The following is an 18,326-nucleotide window of genomic DNA, read 5'->3' on the forward strand; positions in this document are numbered from 1 at the left end:
TTTTCAGGCACGCAGTACCCGGTGGTTGCGGGCACGTAATCCTGCCGACTACGCCAAAGTTGACTCACCCCCTGGGCCAGTGCTGTAGTGCGGCGCGCGTGCGCGCGGGGGATACCCGGATCCGATGGGGGTAGTAGTCTTCGTGTGGCGGTGACCCGGTCCGCGCCCAGGGTGGTCAAACTAAGTGGCAGTTATTGGTATGATGGTATTAGTGTCCGACTACGCCACCCGTTGAATGCGGTTATGAAACCGCCGCTGCAGGGCAGACCGCTGAGGCCGGTGGTATAGGTGTGCAGCAATGTTGATATAACCCCCAACGGGAGAGGTATGGCCTCAGGGCAGCGGATGTGGGTGATGTTGGGAGTGATGGTGTGGATGTCCCAGCACTAACGGTGCGACAAGGAAGCACAGAGACGCGAGGGTACAGTTCAGGGCCTTTACTGATGGTACAAGGCAAATTCCCCCGGGAGTACTGGCTAGTAGTTGGGGCCTGGTTAGTCTGCGAGTAAGCCGGAGTTCCCCTGGCCAGGTGGAGTTGTAGGCCTTCCCGTTAGTCTGTACCCTTCCTGGCTACCCTGCTTTCGGCGGTTACAAGTAGCCCACGTCCCTGGGTATACCGTGTGGTGCTCACCCGTATGGCTGGTGACCTGGGGCCTCCTGTTAGCCTCCGCTCCGGGATGGCGGTGCTGGTCCCTTCGTTGTGACTGAGCCTCCGGGCTTTTATGGCCAGAGGACCTGGAATCCCCTGCCGGATGGATTCTGCTGCTGGGTATATCTTAGTCCCCACAGCCTCGGACTCCTGTGTCCGGTTTTAGTACCTTCTCCCAGGGCGAGCTCTGCACAGCTCCAGCCCCTGGCGCTTCTCCTTGGCTCCTACAGAGCTCCTGATGTCTATCTGTCCCTGTTTCTGCGTGTCCAGACCAGACTCCGTCTCTGTCTGGAACTCCTCTGTCTAACCCTGCCTCAGCCCCAGTTTATGTAGGGGAAGTTCTTCCCCTCCCAGGACTGGGCAGGAGGTGTGGCATGCTTAGGATTCCTGCCCAGGAGACCTCCCACCTGCTCACAGACGTAATACTGCTATTACTGTGGAAACCAGACCCCTGGGGTGCCACATATAAACACCTGCTGTGTTTCAGAGGGAGGTGACAGCGATATTCATTACTACTTGTGAAGGCTTTAGCAAGAGAAATACTTCGTCCTCTCTGGAGCTTGAGGACGTGTGCGCATTTGTCTGGAGTCGTCTAAAGCTAAGCAATTTCCCCCTGTTTGTGTACTTTTGTTGTCTATAGTGTTTAGTGGAGATCAACTAGTGCTCATCTCCTCCCTTCCCTAGCCTTAGCCATACGCCAGGGAAAGACAGGGCGAGGCACGCGTGCGGCAATTGGTGAAGAGCCAATACAGGGACGTTAGGGGAGACGGGGTGATGCTAGATCAACCTAGGAGGTCTCCACCCCCCCCCCTTTCCCTAGTGTCTGGGTTCCCTTTCCCTCTTCCATTTGTGTTGCACCAAGTCTTTCCCACACCTTGCGTGACACTCAATGGATCCTACCTGTAATTGCTGTGTTCCTATTGAATCTCTCTGTGTAGTTTCCTCCATCTTCACGGCACAAGGCAAGCATGCGTAGAGTAGACCAAGCATGATCAGAATAGACTGAACATGCGCATAGAGTCCGTAACATGTGCAGAGTTGACTGAAAATGTGTAGTGAAGACCAAACAGGTGCATAGTAGAGTAGGCACAGAGTGATCCGAAGAGTGGTAGACTGAGATTACATAGCGTGTCTACGTAGCAGACAGAGCTTGCACAGAGTAAACCAAACATTCACAGACTAGATTGAGCATGCAAAGGACAAACTAGGCATGTGAAAAATAGACTGAGCATGTGAACAATAGACTGAGCAGGCACAGAGTAGATTGAGCATTTGCAGAGTAGACTGAGCATGCACAAAGTCATCCGATCATGCGCAGAGTAGACCAAACATGCGCAGAGTAGATCTCTGTGTTGCTTCACTATTCCGCTCTGCTTTGTATTCTGTAAGTATTGGTCAGTTGTTACATTTTCCATAGATGGAATTTCAGGGTTGTACAGGCTGAGATGTGTAGTTGAAGCCTTTAACACCAATGAAGAGGGTACCTGTGTATGTGTGCTTGTAACGATGTCCCTTTTCATCAGCAGAAGGGAAGGAAGGGAGACACATATCCATTACTAGTGGGTAGGCGGAGCTCCACAGGATAGTTCACCTCAGATTAGAAAAAGGGACGACCGGCCCCTCCAGCTTAGGCTCCTCCTACTCCCATGTTCTTCAGTCTAAAATTTGAGGCCGCAGAGGATAGTTGCTGCCTTTGCAGCTCCTCAGAAGAATTTTTTATTTTACTCCGGAGACCTGGACCCCCCGTGGTCTAGAGGTCTCAGAGGGTCTCGGCGCTGCTGGGACCCCTGACCCTCCCCTGGCAGATCTGTGTACCCCCTAAGAGGATTTGCTCAGCTGAGACAATGGCACGTCCACTTCAGGAGAGGGGACCCAATTAGCGATCGTCTCCGTGTAGCAGGGAGACGCACACCGCTTCTGTGGGGTCCCTGCGCGCTCCGCCGTGGGGGGGAGCAAAGGGCCACGGCGCCACACATCCCTGGGGGTCCCTGTGGCGCTCAGCTGGGTAAGTGCTCTCTGTGGTCTGAGTGCACAGCAGCCGCTGTTACTGTTTTCAAGTGGTGACTGCTTGTTTTGTCCCTGCAGGAGGATATCTCCACTGCAGGCGTTTGTGTTATCAGCAGGGACGGAGGAGCGTGGGCTCCGTTAGTAGCGGCGGCGGGGGGCGTGGCTCGCGCCTCTCTGCTGCCTGTCATAATAGCTCAGACAGGAAGTGCCAGGAAAGCGCGTTCTCCAGCTGTCCCAGCCCCCTCTTCTTCTTCCGGCCATTACCTCGTGCTACCTCCTCCCTGCTCCCCGCTCTCTACACCAGACACCGAGCACTGTGTAAGGAAGAGCAGTCACCCCGGCCAGCTGGTGAGTCACTTCTGTCTTTTAAGGCAGAAGATTCCTTTCTCACACTATTGCAGCGCAGAGCACCTTACTGCTGGCCTCTTAAGGCAGACAGGGTGTGCTATATACAGCGCTGCTACTTCTCCGCTGAGGGACTCGCACACCGCTATCCTTCTAAGGCAAAGGCGTATTGCGTGGTCAGCAGCTTTAACCCCTTCTAAGGGGTCCGGCCTCACCAGGGCAGTTAACCCTTTCTGGACCCTAGTCTGTTACTTTGACTTTTGCTCTGCAGGCAGCTGGGGTAGCTCTTCTCCCTTTAAGGAGGAGCTTTAACCCTTCAGTGTTTGGGGGTTTTGTGTGTAGGAACAGGCTGTGGTAGCAGAATCACACATCCTCGGTTCCTGTACCCATTGTAAGGGGTTGTTACCGCCTTATCTGCGACGCTCGCAACTGTGTGGGGGCATGTCGGATCAGGGACCAGGGGGCGCGGACCTCTCTCCCGGTCCGCTTCAGGATCGGTCACGCGTATCTGATACGCCGGGGTCTTCGACGGCGTCAGGTTCGACACTGGTCGGGGGTCTCAGTGATGTTAAAGTGGAAGCGCTCACTCGCTCCATTGACAGTCTGTCTGACCTCCTGGGTCATTGGGTATCAGCTAAGTCCCAACCGACGTCACGAGGCAAGAAGCGCCACAGGCCTGTGGTGGCGCTGACTCCTCCGCGCAGTGCGTCAGAGGCTTCGGAATCACCGACAGACTCTGCTGGTGAGATCTCCGATTCTGATGAAGAGGATCGGCAGGGTCGCTCTGCTTCGCTTTCGGGCCGCGTGGACGCTTTTATTTGGGGCTATGCGGGAAGCGTTACAGCTGTCTGAAGAGGTGACGAGGCGCCCTGGCAAGTCGGCCCGGCTGTATCATGAGTCGCGTCGGGCTCGTTCGACGCTGCCGGCGCACGATGAACTTAACGAGGCGGTGAAGAAAGAACGCCTGTATCCGGATAAACGCTTCTAGGGGATGCGGTTTTTTGATGCCCTGTATCCCTGCTACATGGAGACGATTGCTAATTGGGTCCCCTCTCCTGAAGTGGACGTGCCATTGTCTCAGCTGATCAAATCCTCTTTGCTTCCTGTTAAAGGGAAGGCGAGTCTACAGGACCCGCTGGATAGAAGGACGGAGTTAGCGGCGAAGTCCATCTATGAGGCCGTGGGTCATGGATTCCGAGCGGCCTTGGGGGCCATGTGGGCTAGTGAGGCTTCTCTGCGGTGGTTGGATCAGCTGCGGACGGCGTGGCAAGATGGGACTCCGCTGTCTGAGGTGGAAAGGCTCTTCCAGCTGTTGGAAGAGGCGGCCCGATATAGCAGGGACGCAGTACTGGATACTACTTCGGTTCTGTCCAGGGCTCAATCCTCGGCCGTCTCAGTCAGGAGAGCACTGTGGCTTAAACAGTTGACTGGAGACGCGGTATCCAAACAAGGTTTGCTGAGTCTGGCGTACAAGGGCGGTCAGCTTTTTGGTTCGGACCTCACGGAGCTGATTGCTAAGGCCAAGGCCAAGGATTCGGCTTTGCCGCAGCGGAAAGCAGCGGCTTCTACGTCTGGCAAGTCAAGTGCCGGTAGTGGTCGTCGGTCCTTTCGTCCCAGGGGACGGTTTGGTCAGCCCTCTTGGAGATCGGGTCGTCCCTCGTCTTCCGGAAAGAAGACCACCCAGAAATCCCGTACACCCTGGAAACAACATTTCCGTCAGGACAAACGGGAGGTTGACAAAAAGCCCGCTAAGGCGGACTGACGCCAGGAACCCTCTCGAGGGCTCTCGGGTGGGAGGTCGTCTGCTTCAATTCGGGTCGATTTGGGCGTCCAGCGTATCGGACGCCTGGGTGACGCGGGTTATGTCGGCAGGCTATTTCATAGAGTTTCATTCAGATTTCATCAGTCACGCATCCCGTCCGAGCCCAAGCTGCCGCACTGCTGCGGGAGGTCGACTCTCTCCTGCAGCAGGGGGTGGTGGTTCCGGTTCCGCTGGAGGACCGGGGAAGGGGGTTCTACTCCAACCTTTTTGTGGTCCCCAAAAAGGAGGACAAGTTTCGCCCCATTCTGGACCCCAAAGAATTGAATGTTCATGTCCGGACCCGGAAATTCCGTATGGAGTCTCTTCGCTCTGTCGTGGCGGCCCTGTCGCAGTACAATTTCTTGGTGTCGATCGACATCCACGACGCCTATTTGCATGTCCCTATCGGCAGGGCTCACCAGCGCTTCCTGTGTTTCGCCATAGGTCAGGCCCATTACCAGTTTGTGGCCCTACCATTAGGGTTGGCCTCGGCGCCCAGGGTTTTTACAAAAATTCTGGCGCCGCTCATGGCGCTCCTTCGAAGGCAAGGCGTTACGATTCTCCCCTACCTGGATGACCTGTTTATTGTGTCATCCACAGCGGAGGAGGCGGTGACAGCTCGCGATCTCTCCCTTCAGCACCTGGAGGACTTCGGGTGGCTGGTCAATTGGAAGAAGTCGTCTTTGGAGCCGTCGCAGTCAATCCTGTTCTTGGGGATGCATTTCGACACAGTTCGAGCAGTGGTGTCCCTGCCTCCGGACAAATAAGCGAACCTTCGTCACCATGTCCAGGATATGAGGTCGGCGATGGCGATGTCCCTTCGGAAGTGTATGCGCCTTCTGGGTCTGATGGTGGCAGCAATGGAAGCGGTACCGTTTGCACAATTTCATTCCCGGGGTCTCCAAAATCTTATTCTGACCCGTTGGGACCGATCGCCGGCTTCGCTAGATCGCTGTGTCGGTATCTCCCGCAGGGTGCGAGAGTCTCTTGGATGGTGGTTACGTCCGGAGGCTTTATCCCTAGGGAAATCCTTCCTCCTCCCACGGTGGTCGGTCATTACCACCGATGCCAGCCTGACTGGCTGGGGGGGGTTTGGAACGATCTCTGGGTTCAGGGGGTCTGGTCGTCAGAGGAGTCGTCTCTGCCGATCAACATCCTGGAGTTGAGAGCGATATTTCTCTGCCTCCAACATTGGACGGTCCCTTTGAGCGGTCTGCCGGTCCGGATTCAGACGGACAATGCGACAGCGGTCGCGTATATCAACCATCAGGGCGGGACGAGGAGTTCCAGACTCATGATGGAGGTCTCTCGGATCCTGGTATGGGCCGAGTCCAGGGTCCCAGCCATCTCCGCGATTCACATCTCAGGAGTGCTGAATATCCCTGCGGACTTCCTCAGTCGCGAGCAGGTGGATCCCGGAGAATGGAGTCTTCATCCGGAAGTTTTTACACTGCTGTGCTCCCGTTGGGGGACTCCCCAGGTGGACTTGATGGCATCCATGCTGAATGCCAGGATTCCGACGTTCATGTCCAGATACAGGGACCCGGAGGCTGTGGCTGTAGATGCTCTAGTGGCCCCGTGGGACCAGTTCGAGCTGATCTACATGTTTCCGCTGGTATCCTTGCTTCCTCTGGTCATCCAGCGGATCAAACTCGAACGAATTCCGGCAATTTTGGTGGCGCCGGATTGGGCACGGAGGGCGTGGTATTCAATGCTGGTGTCTCTTCTGGCGGCGCCTCCGTTTCCACTGCCTCTTCGCCCGGATCTGTTAACCCAAGGGCTCATTCGTCATCCGGACCTGAAGTCGCTTCGTTTGACGGCGTGGCACTTGAGACCGAGATCTTGACCCGTCGTGGGTTTTCGGCCGAGGTCATTGCCACCTTGCGGGCGGCCAGAGGTCCAGCTACAACTAGGATTTATCACAGAACTTGGGAGGCCTTCTATTCATGGTGTTCTGGATTGTCAAGGAACCCGAGGGTTTTTTCCATTCCCAACTTATTGGCTTTTCTGCAATGTGGTTTGGCCAAGGGTCTGGCGGTTGATACCTTGCGGGGTCAGGTATCTGCACTATCCGTGCTTTTTCGGAAGGCTATTGCCTCGCGCAGGGATGTGCGCTCGTTTTTTCGCGGGGTTGCACGTCAGTTTCCGCCTCGGAGGGCGTTTGTGGCTCCTTGGCGGCTCAATCTAGTCTTGGAGGCGCTTCAGCATGGGCCGTTTGAGCCTATGGATTCAGCTACGCTTTACTTACTTTCTTGGAAGGTGGCCTTCCTGGTGGCGGTCACCTCTTTGAGAAGGGTTTCTGAGTTGGCGGCACTGTCTTGCTCGCCCCCTTTTCTGGAGTTCCACTCGGATCGCGTGGTGCTTCGTACCCGTGGCGATTTTCTGCCTAAAGTGGTGTCGCGTTTCCACGTCAATCAGGACATCGTGTTGCCCTCCCTCTGTCCGATTCCGAAAAGTCCAAAGGAGCGAGCCTTGCACTCGTTGGATTTGGTGCGGGCTTTGAAGTTCTATCTTTCAATCACGCAAGGGTTTCGGAAGTTGGACTCTCTTTTTGTGATTCCTGCTGGTCATCGGCGTGGTCAGCGGGCCTCCAAGGACACTATAGCTCGGTGGATACGTTCGGCTATCCTGGAAGCGTACCAGCTCAAGGGCGAGCCTTGTCCGGTTAAGGTTCGAGCTCATTCCACGAGAGCTGTTGGTTCGTCGTGGGCTTTTCATCAGGGGGCCTCGGCAGAGCAGCTGTGCCGGGTGGTTACCCGGCGCTCCGTTCACACTTTTACTAAATTTTATAAAGTGGACGTGAGTGCTTCCGCCGATGCGGCCTTGGGACGCAGGGTCCTGCAGGCGGCGGTGGTTTAGGTTATCTCTTTATCTAGTTTTGGCGCTTGTTGCGCGCTTGCCTAAGTTGTTGGGGTGTTGGCGATTCTGCCACTGTTTCCCACCCTTGAGTTCTGGACTGCTTTGGGACGTCCCACTAGTAATGGATCTGTGTCTCCCTTCCTTCCCTTCTGCTGCTGAAAGACTGATTTTGGTAAGACCTTACCTGTAAAATCCTTTTCAGCGAAGGAAAGAAGGGAGACACAACACCCTCCCATGGCAGAAGTGCATTATTGTTTTCTAGATGCAGCGCGACTCCTCTCTGATGGCGGTCATCTGGGCGGGGGTCGGCGCGCTAGGGTTCTGTTCCAGCATTGCCAGCTCATCGCAGTTGTCAGGTCCAGTGGGACTGTGTGTTTTTTCTGTTATATGCATAACCTGTTCTCTCGCATTTCTGAATTTTCGGAAGGGGTTGTGTTGTTCCGCTGGTGTTGTCTGCTCTTCCTTAGCTTGTGTACGGACTGAAGGACATGGGAGTAGGAGGAGCCTAAGCTGGAGGGGCCGGTCGTCCCTTTTTCTAATCTGAGGTGAACTATCCTGTGGGGCTCCGCCTACCCACTAGTAATGGATCTGTGTCTCCCTTCCTTCGCTGAAAAGGATTTTACAGGTAAGGTCTTACCAAAATCCGTCTTTCTTGTTCCTACTTCCAGACCACATATTGCTGGATGATATAGGAAACCAGGACCTTGTAACCTCATAAGGAGGGTGTCACTCCAGGATACAAAAATTAACTGTTTCCTGATGAATGGGTAGAACATAGATACAGCAGATAGCAGGAATCACTCTTGAATTTTACCTCTTCTGTACTATACAATTTGTATTTGCAGGTGGCGGAAAATATCTTGTGAGTAATGTACCAGTATCTCAGCATGTCTCATCCATGGTGCTTCATTTCCAGTCAGCTTCTTTCTCCCATGCAGTACTTATGGCCTAGCCTGGCAAGCCCAGTATTTGTTCAACAATGGCTTACACATAGCCTCAGTCACTTTATTCCACTGTGCTATTTCAGGGTCCCCACTAACCCACGGCTACCTCCTTCAGACCTCAGTCACTGTACTCCAGGAGCTAAGTTCTCCTGTCTATTACTTTTTCCTGACTCTCAAAGCACCCCGGCTTGCCTGTTTTTTCCAGATCTTTCTGCCACTTCTTTAATTCAGTTGCTGGCTTGCTACTTGTGTATCCGGGTCTCCTCTTCACACACACCCCTTGACAGTCTGGTAATAGCACACTTTAATGTGTTCAGGAGGGTGTTCCTTCTCTTTCCACACTCGTACATGAGCTTTGCGCACATTCACAAGAACCACCTATGTTAAATATAATAAAGACTGGTCATGGATATTTATAGATTTAGCGATAATGAGGGAAAGTGTTTCACCAGAGGGTAAACGTGCTTCTGGGAATGTAGTTTCCCAGCAGTCACATGATATCTGCCAGAGAGAAGACTACTTAAGCCCCGTCTCACATAGCGATATCGCTGCTGAGTCACGGTTTTGGTGACTCACCAGCGACCTCACCAGCGATGTCGCTGTGTGTGACACTTTGCAACGATCAGGCCCCTGCTGTGAGGTCGCTGATCGTTGCAAAGTGTCCTGGACCATTTTTTGGTCGTTGGCCTCCCGCTGGCCAGCACACATCGCTGTGTGTGACCAGCGGGACCAACGATCTGGCTGGTAACTATGGTAAACATCGGGTTACTAGGGGCACGCGCGCACTTAGTAACCCGCTGTTTACCATGGATACCACTCTGCTACGGTGCACGGAGGCTCCCGCGCACCGTAGCAGAGTGGTATCCATGGTAAACAGCGGGTTACTAGGGGCACACGCGCACTTAGTAACCCGATGTTTACCATAGTTACCAGCCAGATCGTTGGTTACCAGCCTGCTCCTGCTTCAGCAGGCTGGTAACGGGAGCAGGACATCGTGGAACGATTCTTTCCACGATATCGCTGCTCCCCTCATCGCTGGTGAGCCTGCCTGTTTGACAGCTCACCAGCGATGTATTAGCGATGCAGCAACGATCCCTGACAGGTTGTATCGTTGTCGGGATCGCTGCTGCATCGCTTAGTGTGACGGGGCCCTAGTCAACTGCTTATAGGAGACTTCATACAGGAAGGAAAAAAACAAAAACCTGGCAAAGGCTAATAATGAAGTTTATTTTGGCAAAGGGAGCGCTATTTAGACTTTTTAGTAGGTTTGGAACTAATCCTGCAGAGAAAAGATAATCCCTCAAAAATCACTTTACAGTCAACAATTAGGAAGCCACAAGAATCACTTGGAAGGGAGTACAGATTTCAGTAGGAGACTGGAGTAAAGTGCAGTGGTTAGCCATGTCAAGAGCGCTGACGGCATCCGGCCTTTGTGGGATTGTTTTTGGCATTTTCTACATGAGCCACATTTCATTTGGTATATAGACTTTTGATCAAGATAGGATTTATCTTTCTTTTTTTTTTAAATCAAAAAACAACTCAAACAGTTGAAAAATTACATCAAAGTAAATTAGATTCAAGCAGCCCAAAACAATAAAAAATAATAAATAAATAATAATAAAAAATATATATATACAGTACAGACCAAAAGTTTGGACACACCTTCTCATTTAAAGATTTTTCTGTATTTTCATGACTATGAAAATTGTACATTCACACTGAAGGCATCAAAACTATGAATTAACACATGTGGAATTATATACTTAACAAAAAAGTGTGAAACAACTGAAAATATGTCTTATATTCTAGGATCTTCAAAGTAGCCACCTTTTGCTTTGATGACTGCTTTGCACACTCTTGGCATTCTCTTGATGAGCTTCAAGAGGTAGTCACCGGAAATGGTCTTCCAATAATCTTGAAGGAGTTCCCAGAGATGCTTAGCGCTTGTTGGCCCTTTTGCCTTCGCTCTGCGGTCCAGCTCACCCCAAACCATCTCTATTGGGTTCAGGTCTGGTGATTGTGGAGGCCAGGTCATCTGGCGTAGCACCCCATCACTCTCCTTCTTGGTCAAATAGCCTTTACACAGCCTGGAGGTGTGTTTGGGGTCATTGTCCTGTTGAAAAATAAATGATGGTCCAACTAAACGCAAACCGGATGGAATAGCATGCCACTGCAAGATGCTGTGGTAGCCATGCTGGTTCTGTATGCCTTCATTTTTGAATAAATCCCCAACAGTGTCACCAGCAAAGCACCCCCACACCATCACACCTCCTCCTCTATGCTTCACGGTGGGAACCAGGCATGTAGAGTCCATCTGTTCACCTTTTCTGCGTCGCACAAAGACACAGTGGTTGGAACCAAAGATCTCAAATTTGGACTCATCAGACCAAAGCACAGATTTCCACTGGTCTAATGTCCATTCCTTGTGTTCTTTAGCCCAAACAAGTCTCTTCTGCTTGTTGCTTGTCCTTAGCAGTGGTTTCCTAGCAGCTATTTTACCATGAAGGCCTGCTGCACAAAGTCTCCTCTTAACAGTTGTTGAAGAGATGTGTCTGCTGCTCGAACTCTGTGTGGCATTGACCTGGTCTCTAATCTGAGCTGCTGTTAACCTGCGATTTCTGAGGCTGGTGACTCGGATAAACTTATCCTCAGAAGCAGAGGTGACTCTTGGTCTTCCTTTCCTGGGGCGGTCCTCATGTGAGCCAGTTTCTTTGTAGCGCTTGATGGTTTTTGCAACTGCACTTGGGGACACTTTCAAAGTTTTCCCAATTTTTCGCACTGACTGACCTTCATTTCTTAAAGTAATGATGGCCACTCGTTTTTCTTTACTTTGCTGCTTTTTTCTTGCCATAATACAAATTCTAACAGTCTATTCAGTAGGACTATCAGCTGTGTATCCACCTGACTTCTGCACAACTCAACTAATGTTCCCAACCCCATTTATAAGGCAAGAAATCCCACTTATTAAACCTGACAGGGCACACCTGTGAAGTGAAAACCATTTCCGGTGACTACCACTTGAAGCTCATCAAGAGAATGCCAAGAGTGTGCAAAGCAGTCATCCTAGCAAAAGGTCGCTACTTTGGAGATCCTAGAATATAAGACATATTTTCAGTTGTTTCACACTTTTTTGTTAAGTATATAATTCCACATGTGTTAATTCATAGTCTTGATGCCTTCAGTGTGAATGTACAATTTTCATAGTCATGAAAATACAGAAAAATCTTTAAATGAGAAGGTGTGTCCAAACCTTTGGTCTGTACTGTATGTATATATATATATATATATATATATATATATATATATATATATATAAATAATTTGGCCCCTAAGAGGAGTTTCTGAGCTTATTGTATAAAATTTGTACATTGTAAGTCAATAAGGGCTCATTCAGACGTCCATTTTTTTCCATCAAATCTTCATCAGAGTGACATCCAGGTTTCTTTCAAGTTTGATCCAAGTTTCATCAGTTTTTCTTGGATAAGAAAAGAAAAAAATGGCAGTCCGTAAAAAATGGATTGCATTCGGATGGCATTGAAGCACTGTCTGATTTTTTTCCACAGACCTATTCCATTGCCGATTTTAATCTGAAGCTCAGAATAAATACCGGACACGCCTCCACGATTTTGCGTGGACCACTTGGTCCAGAAAAAAAGAAATCGGACATGTGAACAGCCCACAGACTATACCATGTGCTAGTTCTATCTGTGAATGGGTTTCCTCTGGATTCTCCGGTTTCCTCCCACACTCCAAAGACATACTGATAGGGAATTTAGATTGTGAGCTCCAATGGGGACAGTGCCCATAAAGTCTGTAAAGCGCTGTGGAATTAATGGTGCTACATAAGTGAGTCAAATAAATAATAATAAATAAATGAGTCCTAATAGAGAGTATGTACAGGACCAAAAAACTCCAGAATTTTATAACTGCTTTGTGTTAGAAAAATGAAGCTTTAAGTCCCAGAAAATAAATTATACGGCCACAAAGAAAGACTCAGATTTATCCCAAGTTCCCACTAAGAACTCTGTTAAAAGTATTATGCCTTTATTAATGTTGCATTTTAGATCCAACATTTTGTGCTGATTAATTTTTAAAATATCTAAATAGGGAATGATATAATTCTGTCTGTATGAAGCCACCACTAGGAGGAGCTACTTGCATGTATTTATATACAGCTAGTATTGAATTTAAAGGGGTTGTCTCAAGTTCTTAAATAATTCAAATTGCCAAGTTCTTTTAAAAACAAGCAACTTTGCACTTTATCTCTTACTAATAATACTCTATGTTCTCAAGAACAGAGGGATTTTTAATTTTAAAGCTTGTTGACTAGGTTACTAGACACCTTGGTGTCGTCAGAGTAGCTGGTAACCTAGGTAAGGGGCATGCACCGCTAACAGACTCTATACTTTATGCTCCATGCTGGCATATTTAAAGAAAATCTTTCACCAGGTCAAAACTATCCAGTTTTGCTCTTATTTTATTCCCTCTGCTTCCCTGTATATAGTTTTGTTGTTTTTTTTTCCCTAAATCCACCATACGGTCTCAGAAATATGTGCCTTTCTATTTAGCGCTTATTTTTATTTTCTTTACAAGGGGGTGTGGCTCAGAGGGTAATAATGCAAAGCAGTCTAAAGACACGCCCCTGAAGATCCTGTGAAAAGAACATAGAAAAGTAGTACAAAAAGACTTAAAAAAACAAAAAAAGAACACTGAAGGGAGCAGTGGGAATAAAATAAGAGCAAAAACTGGACAATTTTGACCTAGTGATAGATCTTATTTTACCTGGATGAATCTGAAGTGAGCCCATACAATGCCAGCATCAGATGCCGGCTAAAATAGTATCAGGACAATTATTGGAAATAGTTCAGTGTTCAGACCATTCCATCATTCTTGAACTCTATACTTCTGGTACAGCTTCCCCTCTGGAGGTATAGCGCATTCTATAAGAAAGGTGTACGTTTTCTTCAAAAATGCTGGTGTTGATCTGCGTGGTTTAAAGCTTTTTGACAGCAGTCGTTCTCTTGAATGCAGTTGAAATAAACTAATTTATGGTCCGGTTTTGAGCAGTTTTATAGCAGAGATTTATTGAAGTTGAAACAGAATAAACCAAGTGTATAACACAATTATAAGTCTTTGGTATTTTATGTCCTAACAATAGTTGACAACATTTCAGCGGAGATTTAAGACCCCCCTCTATGCCATCCCAGGAAAACCCACCCCTTACCATCCCACAAAAGTCCCACCCCTGCCAATCTCAGGAAATTCCCACCCCTGCTCATCTCAGGAAATTCCCACCCCTGCTCATGTCAGGAAATTCCCACCCCTGCTCATCTCAGGAAATTCCCACCCCTGTTCATCTTAGGATAGTCCAGCCCTCCCAAAAAGCCCACATTTGGGTGAGCATTATAAAAATATACTCCACCTCTTTTGGCCCACAAGTCCTAGGAAATAGAGAATAGTTGGAGGAAACCCAAACACAGCACTAATACCCTGACACGCCCCTGCTATCCATAGGGTGGCTGAGCTGTCACTCACAGCATCCCAAGGACACAGCAAGTGGCAGATTTGTTACCCTTTCATGATGGTTAATTTTCCATTTTTTTCCCCTTACATTATTCCAAGAGCCTAATCTTTATATTTTTCCATTGACAAAGCCATTTGAAAACTTGCGTTTTTGCTTGACGAGTTTTCGTTTTGAAAACACTATTCATTTCGGCATACAACATACTGAAAAATAGTAACAAAACAAAACAAAAAGAACAACCCAATTCTGCCCTTGCGTTTTGTTACTATGGCGTTCATTGTGTGGAAAAAATTACCTGGAAATAAAATTCTTAAGGCCAGTATGACTACAGTGATACCAAACATGTTTTTTTAAATTTTATTTTAGTGGTGAAAAAATTCTGAATTTTGTAAAAAAAAAAAAAAAAATTATTTGTGTTGCCATTTTCAAACATCCATAATTTTTCTGTCGACGGAGCCCTGTGAGGGCTTTAATTTGTCCACTAAACTGACATTTTTATTGATATAACCATTTGATCACTTTGTTGCGTTTTGGGTGAGGACTTCAAAAATTGATTTTACGTTCTTTGACATTTAATGCATGGTTTAAATATTTTTCAGATTTTGATAGATTGGACATTGATACCAAATATATATTTTTTAATTTATTTATTTTTGAACTTGGAAAAGGGGGAAAGATGTAAACTTTTGCATTTTTTTCTTTTTTAATTGTTTTTAAAGGTTTTTTTATTCTTTCATTTAATTTTTTTAGTCCCTCTAGAGGACTTGAACCTGTGATTGTTTTTCCTATATATTGTAATTCAACAGTATTATAGTGTATAGCATTATTATTAGCCTTCGATCTCAATCCATGGTGACTTGATGGATAAATGATCTGTAGGAAGATCGTTCTTGTGCAAGCCTAGATAGGTCCACCAGGGTCTTCTCCGCCATTATCTTGATAGTATCAAGCCATGAGATTGCTGGTCTTCCTCTTCGCCTTGCTCCTTCTATTCTTCCCACCATGATGTCCTTCTCCAGTGATTGCTCTCTTCGTATGATGTGTCCAAAGTATGCAAGTCGTAGCTTGGTGATCCTTTGTGATCCTTGCTTCGATGACATGTCTGGCTTGATTTGTTCCAAAATTGATTGTTTGTTCTTCTTGCCATCCATGGTATTGATAACATCCTTACTGATCTCTTATTTTTAAAAGTACCAAGATGGCAGAAATGGGGGATTGGTAGTGGCATTAAAATGGTTAAACAGCAGCAATTGGTGCTAGGTTTGGTCGCTGCTTTTAGCTGCAACTGTCGAATTGTGGTTATAGCTCCTGAGCCTGCTCATCAACCCCCGCACTTGACATACAGTAAAACATACCAATATGTCCTATGTTAAAAAGGTGTTAAAGAGCTGATGTGCATAGTGGTTGAGTAGTTTTGTGAGTTAAATTTTGCCTGTCATGTTGAAAATGGTATCTGATCTGCAGACGGGATGTTATAGAGGAGGAGGAGGAGATGACCAGAAAGGGGAAATTTTAATTAATCCAAGTCCCTGATATTTGTATGCATGAGTCCGGTGGGCGGTCCTATTAAGTGACTGACAGTCTCCTCTGTATGACTGTGCTTGCAGGAGGAGCTGTCAATCTCTAGTAGCACCGCCTACTAGACTCTACTATTAAATACGAGAATTTAAGTGAAAAAATATAAGATATTCCGAATCTTTTTCAACAATCCATATATCTTTCTGCTCAGCTTCTTCTCCTCTATACCAGGCTGTCTACAGCGCAGACTACATGTAATACGTGACAGGCTCGCTTTAACCCTGAATCTAAGATATGAATCTTATTTATAGCAACTTAAGAGGTTTGTGCTAGTGACTTAGTTCATGTTTGTTTGGCAGTGAAAAAACTATTTCTGCCAACTGCAGTAACAAATATCTAGAAAATGTAACAGTGATGGGGTTACAACTAGTGTTGAGTGAACATGCTCGACACTGCTCGGTACTCGCCCGAGCATCACGCTACTCGGGATGTTCGGCGAGCACCGAGAATTTCCGGGTTACTCGGGCGGGAGCTCGGGTCTCCACCCTGCATGTTTGGCGCTCTTTACAGAGCCAATGAACATGCAGGGATTGCCAGCCAGTCACTGTAATGCTGCAGCCATGTTCTTTGTGGGCATTACATTGATTGGCTGGCCGCACAGTGTCACCTCGCGTATTTAAAACCGGGCGCCACCATCTTGGACACAAACGGCTGGGATCAGACAGTGTAGGGACAGCGCTGCTGATTTAGGGAGAGATATATACTGCAAAATAGTTAGTGTAGGGTCTGTAAAGGCTGCCAGATCAAGCAAACAGTCCTTCTCAGGACTAATATCCATCCCAGATATCAGGCAGGCAGGCAGGCTGTATAGGAGATGCAGTGGTTATACCAGCAAACGCTGCTTACAGTCCTGTGTGCTCCTGTTGCTGAAATTGCTGGACTTAGCTCCAGATCTCGGGGGCCAGGAAAAATCCTTTTTTTTTCATCTAAATCCTCTTTTTTTTTTCCTCCTTCACACTGTACAAATACCCGTCTTATTAACCTTTTGGTGTCCCCCCCCCCCCCCCCCCCCAAAAAAAAAAAAAATAAAAAAGTGTGTCTGTGACAGTTCAGACACAAATATATCTGTTGAAAATAGTCTGGTGTAGGCCAGAAAAACAGAAGTGTGGTTTTGCAGTTCCACGGTTCAAACCTCTGTATTATCCACTTTTGGGCCATTTGTATCTAAAAAAAACCCAGTTTGAGTGTGTCGCTCACTGTTCAGCCGCAAATATATATATTTAAAAAAGTCTGGTATACACCAGTAAATTATAACTGTGGTTTTGCTGTTCCACGGTAAAAAATCTCTATTATCCTGCTTTTGCCATTTTTTGCCGTAAAAAAAAACTGTAATAGTGTCTTCCTGATTGTTCAGACACAAATTTATCTGTTGAAAATAGTATGGTGTAGGCCCGAGAAATAGAACTGTGGTTTTGCAGTTCCACGGGTCAAATCTCTGTATTATCCTGCTTTTGTCATTTTTTGCCGTAAAGAAAAACAGTAATAGTGTCTCCTGATTGTTCAGACACCAATATATCTGTTTAAAAGAGTCTGGTATACACCAGTAAATTATAACTGTGGTTTTGCCGTTCCACGGTTATCCAGCTTTTGGTATTTTTTCCGTAAAGAAAAACAGTAATAGTTTCTCCCTGATTGTTCAGATTGTTTAAAAGAGTCGAGTGTAGGCCAGAGAAATACAACTGTGGTTTTCCTTTTCCATGGTTCTAATCTACTTTTTATTACCCTTTTTCCATTGATAGTGCGAGTGTAAGCTATTTTACTTCCTTTACAATCGGCAAGGTGCGTGGCAAGGGACGAGGAACTGGACGTTCTGGTGATGGTGCGTGCAGAGGACGGGGCCGTGGCCAAGGTGAAAATGTGCCACAACCAACAGCCACATCTTTTCGCTCCCACTTCTTGACCAAATTACTAGGGAAGCACAGAACAACACCAGTATTGCAAACTGATCAGTGTGAACAGGTTATTAATTGGATAGCAGATAATACTTCCAGTTACCTGGGCACCACCACCTCCGGTCTGTCTTCCACACGGTCAAATCTTAGTAGCCGTGAGTCTCGACCGCATACTCCTCCTCACCCTGATGCTCCTTCCTCCCACCATGCTGAGTGTCGTCAGACAGCAACTGATCCCACACTTGGACACTCTGAAGAGCTGTTCACTGGTCCATTTCCAGATTTGTGCCCCTCGCCTGCTCCGCTTGAAGTGGTGGAAGAGGAGATCCCATGTAGCGATGCCCAGATATTTGAACAGCCACGGCCACAGGAAGTCGACGCTGGCAATTTGTCACAAGAGGTGGACGATGACGAGACACAATTGCCAGGAAGTGAGGAGGAGGACCGTGATGCGCAAGTGGAAGAGGAGGAGGTGGTGGATGATCTAGTAACTGACCCAATGTGGCAGGAGGACATGCAGAGCGAGGCCAGCAGCACACAGGGTGAGGAAGGCAGAGTACCCCAACAGGCAGGAAGAAGCAGTGTGGTGGCCGCACACAGAAGGTAGGCAACAGTTCCCCGTAACACCAACACGAGGGACGTTGCCAGTACAACCTGTAGGTCTTCCAGAGTCTGGAATTTTTTTAAAGACTCTGCTGATAACCCCAAAAAGGCCATTTGTACCACC

At 47.9% G+C, this 18,326-nt stretch overlaps 1 protein-coding gene across 9 annotated transcripts in view; it reads left to right on the forward strand.

Moving 5' to 3' along the window:
• FLT3LG (fms related receptor tyrosine kinase 3 ligand) overlaps positions 1-18,326 on the forward strand; it is a 112,661-nt gene that overhangs the window by 21,231 nt on the left and 73,104 nt on the right. The gene's annotated exons all lie outside the window — the stretch shown is intronic.

The sequence above is a fragment of the Phyllobates terribilis genome, unplaced genomic scaffold (assembly GCF_046119375.1).
Source record: "Phyllobates terribilis strain yellow unplaced genomic scaffold, ASM4611937v1 Scaffold_12__6_contigs__length_324123572, whole genome shotgun sequence".
Taxonomy (NCBI): domain Eukaryota; kingdom Metazoa; phylum Chordata; class Amphibia; order Anura; family Dendrobatidae; genus Phyllobates; species Phyllobates terribilis.